The following is a 6,138-nucleotide window of genomic DNA, read 5'->3' as shown; positions in this document are numbered from 1 at the left end:
TCAGATGTTTCTAGGCTATTGAAGGCTTTGAAGTGCAAGATCGTGGAGTGCGCCTAATGTCTACTTAGCTAGCGCATCGGGGTAGCTTAATCTGTGCCATAACATCTTGGAAATATCATCAAAAGCCTTTTCTTATAGAGTTTGTTCGGTTTCAGAAAAGGCCAAAAAGTCCATTTCTGAGCATCCTCAAAAGCAAGTTCTTCTGACCACTAAAATGTTCAGAAAGCAACTTGAGAGCTTTCAAAGTTGAAAACTGGCAGCAGTGGGATTCGAACCCACGCCTCCAAAGAGACTGGAGCCTAAATCCAGCACCTTAGACCGCTCGGCCATGCTACCATGAAAAAGTGGATAATTTTGGATCAAAATGTCCAAGAGATTTCATAAAGAACATTTCTCCTGGCAAGAAATCCTTTTCCAGAATTTGATTTAAAAAGAAGAATTGTTGCTGCATTCGAGCTGAATATTTAATGATGGCAGCAGAAGCCTGAAAATGCATTCCTCCAGTTAGAAAGGAAGCAAACGCAAGTGAGTTCAACAGTATTACCGCACTACTGCTTTTTCAGATGTTTCTAGGCTATTGAAGGCTTTGAAGTGCAAGATCGTGGAGTGCGCCTAATGTCTACTTAGCTAGCGCATCAGGGTAGCTTAATCTGTGCCATAACATCTTGGGAATATCATCAAAAGCCTTTTCTTATAGAGTTTGTTCGGTTTCAGAAAAGGCCAAAAAGTCCATTTCTGAGCATCATCAAAAGCAAGTTCTTCTGACCACTAAAATGCTCAGAAAGCAACTTGAGAGCTTTCAAAATTGAAAACTGGCAGCAGTGGGATTCGAACCCACGCCTCCAAAGAGACTGGAGCCTTAATCCAGCGCCTTAGACCGCTCGGCCATGCTACCATGAAAAAGTGGATAATTTGGGATCAAAATGTCCAAGAGATTTCATAAAGAACATTTCTCTTGGCAAGAAATCCTTTTCCAGAATTTGATTTAAAAAGAAGAATTGTTGCTGCATTCGAGCTGAATATTTAATGATGGCAGCAGAAGGCTGAAAATGCATTCCTCCAGTTAGAAAGGAAGCAAACGCACGTGAGTTCAACAGTATTACCGCACTACTGCTTTTTCAGATGTTTCTAGGCTATTGAAGGCTTTGAAGTGCAAGATCGTGGAGTGCGCCTAATGTCTACTTAGCTAGCGCATCAGGGTAGCTTAATCTGTGCCATAACATCTTGGGAATATCATCAAAAGCCTTTTCTTATAGAGTTTGTTCGGTTTCAGAAAAGGCCAAAAAGTCCATTTCTGAGCATCATCAAAAGCAAGTTCTTCTGACCACTAAAATGTTCAGAAAGCAACTTGAGAGCTTTCAAAATTGAAAACTGGCAGCAGTGTGGTTCGAACCCACGCCTCCAAAGAGACTGGAGCCTTAATCCAGCGCCTTAGACCGCTCGGCCATGCTACCATGAAAAAGTGGATAATTTGGGATCAAAATGTCCAAGAGATTTCATAAAGAACATTTCTCCTGGCAAGAAATCCTTTTCCAGAATTTGATTTAAAAAGAAGAATTGTTGCTGCATTCGAGCTGAATATTTAATGATGGTAGCAGAAGGCTGAAAATGCATTCCTCCAGTTAGAAAGGAAGCAAACGCAAGTGAGTTCAACAGTATTACCGCACTACTGCTTTTTCAGATGTTTCTAGGCTATTGAAGGCTTTGAAGTGCAAGATCGTGGAGTGCGCCTAATGTCTACTTAGCTAGCGCATCGGGGTAGCTTAATCTGTGCCATAACATCTTGGGAATATCATCAAAAGCCTTTTCTTATAGAGTTTGTTCGGTTTCAGAAAAGGCCAAAAAGTCCATTTCTGAGCATCATCAAAAGCAAGTTCTTCTGACCACTAAAATGTTCAGAAAGCAACTTGAGAGCTTTCAAAATTGAAAACTGGCAGCAGTGCGATTCGAACCCACGCCTCCAAAGAGACTGGAGCCTTAATCCAGCGCCTTAGACCGCTCGGCCATGCTACCATGAAAAACTGGATAATTTTGGATCAAAATGTCCAAGAGATTTCATAAAGAACATTTCTCCTGGCAAGAAATCCTTTTCCAGAATTTGATTTAAAAAGAAGAATTGTTGCTGCATTCGAGCTGAATATTTAATGATGGCAGCAGAAGGCTGAAAATGCATTCCTCCAGTTAGAAAGGAAGCAAACGCAAGTGAGTTCAACAGTATTACCGCACTACTGCTTTTTCAGATGTTTCTAGGCTATTGAAGGCTTTGAAGTGCAAGATCGTGGAGTGCGCCTAATGTCTACTTAGCTAGCGCATCGGGGTAGCTTAATCTGTGCCATAACATCTTGGAAATATCATCAAAAGCCTTTTCTTATAGAGTTTGTTCGGTTTCAGAAAAGGCCAAAAAGTCCATTTCTGAGCATCCTCAAAAGCAAGTTCTTCTGACCACTAAAATGTTCAGAAAGCAACTTGAGAGCTTTCAAAGTTGAAAACTGGCAGCAGTGGGATTCGAACCCACGCCTCCAAAGAGACTGGAGCCTAAATCCAGCACCTTAGACCGCTCGGCCATGCTACCATGAAAAAGTGGATAATTTTGGATCAAAATGTCCAAGAGATTTCATAAAGAACATTTCTCCTGGCAAGAAATCCTTTTCCAGAATTTGATTTAAAAAGAAGAATTGTTGCTGCATTCGAGCTGAATATTTAATGATGGCAGCAGAAGGCTGAAAATGCATTCCTCCAGTTAGAAAGGAAGCAAACGCAAGTGAGTTCAACAGTATTACCGCACTACTGCTTTTTCAGATGTTTCTAGGCTATTGAAGGCTTTGAAGTGCAAGATCGTGGAGTGCGCCTAATGTCTACTTAGCTAGCGCATCAGGGTAGCTTAATCTGTGCCATAACATCTTGGGAATATCATCAAAAGCCTTTTCTTATAGAGTTTGTTCGGTTTCAGAAAAGGCCAAAAAGTCCATTTCTGAGCATCATCAAAAGCAAGTTCTTCTGACCACTAAAATGTTCAGAAAGCAACTTGAGAGCTTTCAAAATTGAAAACTGGCAGCAGTGGGATTCGAACCCACGCCTCCAAAGAGACTGGAGCCTTAATCCAGCGCCTTAGACCGCTCGGCCATGCTACCATGAAAAAGTGGATAATTTTGGATCAAAATGTCCAAGAGATTTCATAAAGAACATTTCTCCTGGCAAGAAATCCTTTTCCAGAATTTGATTTAAAAAGAAGAATTGTTGCTGCATTCGAGCTGAATATTTAATGATGGCAGCAGAAGGCTGAAAATGCATTCCTCCAGTTAGAAAGGAAGCAAACGCAAGTGAGTTCAACAGTATTACCGCACTACTGCTTTTTCAGATGTTTCTAGGCTATTGAAGGCTTTGAAGTGCAAGATCGTGGAGTGCGCCTAATGTCTACTTAGCTAGCGCATCAGGGTAGCTTAATCTGTGCCATAACATCTTGGGAATATCATCAAAAGCCTTTTCTTATAGAGTTTGTTCGGTTTCAGAAAAGGCCAAAAAGTCCATTTCTGAGCATCATCAAAAGCAAGTTCTTCTGACCACTAAAATGTTCAGAAAGCAACTTGAGAGCTTTCAAAGTTGAAAACTGGCAGCAGTGGGATTCGAACCCACGCCTCCAAAGAGACTGGAGCCTAAATCCAGCACCTTAGACCGCTCGGCCATGCTACCATGAAAAAGTGGATAATTTTGGATCAAAATGTCCAAGAGATTTCATAAAGAACATTTCTCCTGGCAAGAAATCCTTTTCCAGAATTTGATTTAAAAAGAAGAATTGTTGCTGCATTCGAGCTGAATATTTAATGATGGCAGCAGAAGCCTGAAAATGCATTCCTCCAGTTAGAAAGGAAGCAAACGCAAGTGAGTTCAACAGTATTACCGCACTACTGCTTTTTCAGATGTTTCTAGGCTATTGAAGGCTTTGAAGTGCAAGATCGTGGAGTGCGCCTAATGTCTACTTAGCTAGCGCATCAGGGTAGCTTAATCTGTGCCATAACATCTTGGGAATATCATCAAAAGCCTTTTCTTATAGAGTTTGTTCGGTTTCAGAAAAGGCCAAAAAGTCCATTTCTGAGCATCATCAAAAGCAAGTTCTTCTGACCACTAAAATGCTCAGAAAGCAACTTGAGAGCTTTCAAAATTGAAAACTGGCAGCAGTGGGATTCGAACCCACGCCTCCAAAGAGACTGGAGCCTTAATCCAGCGCCTTAGACCGCTCGGCCATGCTACCATGAAAAAGTGGATAATTTGGGATCAAAATGTCCAAGAGATTTCATAAAGAACATTTCTCTTGGCAAGAAATCCTTTTCCAGAATTTGATTTAAAAAGAAGAATTGTTGCTGCATTCGAGCTGAATATTTAATGATGGCAGCAGAAGGCTGAAAATGCATTCCTCCAGTTAGAAAGGAAGCAAACGCACGTGAGTTCAACAGTATTACCGCACTACTGCTTTTTCAGATGTTTCTAGGCTATTGAAGGCTTTGAAGTGCAAGATCGTGGAGTGCGCCTAATGTCTACTTAGCTAGCGCATCAGGGTAGCTTAATCTGTGCCATAACATCTTGGGAATATCATCAAAAGCCTTTTCTTATAGAGTTTGTTCGGTTTCAGAAAAGGCCAAAAAGTCCATTTCTGAGCATCATCAAAAGCAAGTTCTTCTGACCACTAAAATGTTCAGAAAGCAACTTGAGAGCTTTCAAAATTGAAAACTGGCAGCAGTGTGGTTCGAACCCACGCCTCCAAAGAGACTGGAGCCTTAATCCAGCGCCTTAGACCGCTCGGCCATGCTACCATGAAAAAGTGGATAATTTGGGATCAAAATGTCCAAGAGATTTCATAAAGAACATTTCTCCTGGCAAGAAATCCTTTTCCAGAATTTGATTTAAAAAGAAGAATTGTTGCTGCATTCGAGCTGAATATTTAATGATGGTAGCAGAAGGCTGAAAATGCATTCCTCCAGTTAGAAAGGAAGCAAACGCAAGTGAGTTCAACAGTATTACCGCACTACTGCTTTTTCAGATGTTTCTAGGCTATTGAAGGCTTTGAAGTGCAAGATCGTGGAGTGCGCCTAATGTCTACTTAGCTAGCGCATCGGGGTAGCTTAATCTGTGCCATAACATCTTGGGAATATCATCAAAAGCCTTTTCTTATAGAGTTTGTTCGGTTTCAGAAAAGGCCAAAAAGTCCATTTCTGAGCATCATCAAAAGCAAGTTCTTCTGACCACTAAAATGTTCAGAAAGCAACTTGAGAGCTTTCAAAATTGAAAACTGGCAGCAGTGCGATTCGAACCCACGCCTCCAAAGAGACTGGAGCCTTAATCCAGCGCCTTAGACCGCTCGGCCATGCTACCATGAAAAACTGGATAATTTTGGATCAAAATGTCCAAGAGATTTCATAAAGAACATTTCTCCTGGCAAGAAATCCTTTTCCAGAATTTGATTTAAAAAGAAGAATTGTTGCTGCATTCGAGCTGAATATTTAATGATGGCAGCAGAAGGCTGAAAATGCATTCCTCCAGTTAGAAAGGAAGCAAACGCAAGTGAGTTCAACAGTATTACCGCACTACTGCTTTTTCAGATGTTTCTAGGCTATTGAAGGCTTTGAAGTGCAAGATCGTGGAGTGCGCCTAATGTCTACTTAGCTAGCGCATCGGGGTAGCTTAATCTGTGCCATAACATCTTGGAAATATCATCAAAAGCCTTTTCTTATAGAGTTTGTTCGGTTTCAGAAAAGGCCAAAAAGTCCATTTCTGAGCATCCTCAAAAGCAAGTTCTTCTGACCACTAAAATGTTCAGAAAGCAACTTGAGAGCTTTCAAAGTTGAAAACTGGCAGCAGTGGGATTCGAACCCACGCCTCCAAAGAGACTGGAGCCTAAATCCAGCACCTTAGACCGCTCGGCCATGCTACCATGAAAAAGTGGATAATTTTGGATCAAAATGTCCAAGAGATTTCATAAAGAACATTTCTCCTGGCAAGAAATCCTTTTCCAGAATTTGATTTAAAAAGAAGAATTGTTGCTGCATTCGAGCTGAATATTTAATGATGGCAGCAGAAGGCTGAAAATGCATTCCTCCAGTTAGAAAGGAAGCAAACGCAAGTGAGTTCAACAGTATTACCGCA

General features: G+C 41.1%; 4 non-coding genes across 4 annotated transcripts; all 4 read right to left on the bottom strand.

Annotated features, from left to right (window-relative positions):
• Nucleotides 1-254: 254 nt before the first annotated feature.
• On the bottom strand, nt 255-336 carry TRNAL-UAG (transfer RNA leucine (anticodon UAG)). The gene has a single exon. It is a non-coding gene; the product is annotated as a tRNA-Leu (tRNA).
• Nucleotides 337-2,490: 2,154 nt separating this feature from the next.
• Nucleotides 2,491-2,572, bottom strand: TRNAL-UAG (transfer RNA leucine (anticodon UAG)). The gene has a single exon. It is a non-coding gene; the product is annotated as a tRNA-Leu (tRNA).
• Nucleotides 2,573-3,608: 1,036 nt separating this feature from the next.
• On the bottom strand, nt 3,609-3,690 carry TRNAL-UAG (transfer RNA leucine (anticodon UAG)). The gene has a single exon. It is a non-coding gene; the product is annotated as a tRNA-Leu (tRNA).
• A 2,154-nt stretch (nt 3,691-5,844) lies between these two features.
• On the bottom strand, nt 5,845-5,926 carry TRNAL-UAG (transfer RNA leucine (anticodon UAG)). Its single transcript has one exon. It is a non-coding gene; the product is annotated as a tRNA-Leu (tRNA).
• Nucleotides 5,927-6,138: the final 212 nt, after the last annotated feature.

This window comes from Eleutherodactylus coqui, chromosome 13 (genome assembly GCF_035609145.1).
Source record: "Eleutherodactylus coqui strain aEleCoq1 chromosome 13, aEleCoq1.hap1, whole genome shotgun sequence".
Classification (NCBI taxonomy): Eukaryota; Metazoa; Chordata; class Amphibia; order Anura; family Eleutherodactylidae; genus Eleutherodactylus; species Eleutherodactylus coqui.
Note: the sequence above shows the minus strand (reverse complement) of the source record. Positions and strands in the feature narration are given on the sequence as shown.